Source organism: Octodon degus, unplaced genomic scaffold, assembly GCF_000260255.1.
Source record: "Octodon degus isolate 3935 unplaced genomic scaffold, OctDeg1.0 scaffold00003, whole genome shotgun sequence".
NCBI classification, from domain to species: Eukaryota; Metazoa; Chordata; class Mammalia; order Rodentia; family Octodontidae; genus Octodon; species Octodon degus.
The window spans coordinates 35,967,101-35,969,007 of record NW_004524579.1 but is presented as its reverse complement, the minus strand read 5'-3'; positions in this window follow the sequence as shown (position 1 = coordinate 35,969,007).

Below are 1,907 nucleotides of genomic sequence, written 5' to 3'. Positions count from 1 at the left end.
TGGACCCATGGGCGATCCCCACGTGGCACACTGGGATTTGGCTCGGGAGTATATATTAGCCAAGGGCTGGGAGTTTGGAGAAGAAGAAGCTTGCTGTAAGGGGCCTGAATAAACCACTGAAGGAAGAGCTGTGTGTTACATCTTCCTTGCTGGAGAGGTCGTGCTCAACAGAAGACCAACTTTACAGTGAAGCAAACTGACCAACACTTTGAGGTCATCTTGGTGGTTTATGCCCTTGATGCAGTGTGATGAGAGTGACTCTTCTGCGGTCCCCAAACCCCAACCCCCGGCTAGTGATGACAAGACCATCAGACATATCTCAGTGGGTCAGTCTATGGAAGACCTGACCAACACTCCTCCAAACTGTCAGGATCATCTCAAATAAGTAAAGTGTGAGAAACTGTCTAGCCTCGAGAGGCATAAGGAGGCACAGTGCCTATATGTAACATGGAATCCTAAAACAGACATTGTGTAAAAAACCCAAGGCTTCCATTAATGCTCTTGTGCCAGCATCGACTTGTAGGTCGTGACAAGTGTACAATACTAACTTAAGATGCTAATAGTAGTGAAAGGTGGTTATGAAGCATGTGTGAACCATTTCTATAATTTTTCTGTAAATCTCTAACTGTTCTAAGAATTTTTTTTTTTTTTTGAACTAGGGATTGAACTCAGACCCTTGCACTTGCCAGGGAAATGCTTGTTCTACTGAGCTATCTCCTCAGCCCCAAGAATAAGTGTTTTGAAAACTGTGAATGTCCACGTGAAAAAATGCTTCATTAGGCAAATGCAAATTGAAACCAGCATGAGATGTGTCATCACACCTGCTTTAGGATGGCTCTAATAAAAAGGACAGACAATAGCAAATGTTGGCATAGAAGAGGAGAAACTGGAACCTTCACATATTACTGGTGAAAATGTAAAATAGTACAGCTGCCCAGATAATTTATGGGGAAAGCACAATCTTTTCAACAAATGAGTACTGAGGAAATACACCAAAGCTAGACCTTTGCCTCACACCATATACAAAGGTTAACTTAAAATGGATCAAAGACATACATGTAAAGCTACAAAGCTTTTAGAGGAAAACTCAGATGAAAATCCTGGTGATCTTGGGTTAGAGAATAGATCCTTAGATATAACTGCAAATGTGCAGCAAAGACAATGGTGAGAGAGAGGGGAAGAAGAAAGAACTACAGCTCTGCAGATGAGCAGTTCGAATCGACAGCTGTCCCTCGTGGCTTCCAGACCACTAACTCTTACCATGCTGGCACCCCTCACTGACTTGGGATTGGGAGCAACTGAAGCAGGAGCCAGGACAGTTGCTGCACCAGCAAGGGAAGCTCCACATCCCCCAGGGTGTGTGGCAATCTACAACCACAAGGGCCGGCCAAATGGCTTTAGTAAGCAGACTAAAGTGCCTGCTTAAGCAGAGTGCAGCAGCTGGGTTTGATCCCCCACATGCTGCTGTGCTGGCCTCACCCCCAGGGCATGCTGAGACAGCAATTGAGACCGGGTGTGGTGGCCCATGCCTGTAATCCCAGCGCTTGGGAGACTAAAAATGGGAGGATCACTATGAATCCAATCTGTGCACTGAGACCCTGTAGACCCTGTACTAGACACATAGAAAAGAAAAATCTGCAACCACACCTTAATGCTCTGAACTAACCTTCCAAACATTAAATTTTTTTTTTTAAAAACCCTCAGAAAATTAGTATTTTACCTCTGCCATTTAAATCTTATGCAAAAATGTCCCCCAGGTCATAGCAAACCAGAACAAAGCAGGAAAGAAAATTCTGGTAAATAAAGATCTAAGTTGACACAGCTCAAACCCATCACTGCCTTGGCAACCTGTAAGAGCTCTTCTGGACAGTTCAAGCTCAGGAAGAGGTCTGTATGTCATCCTGTCC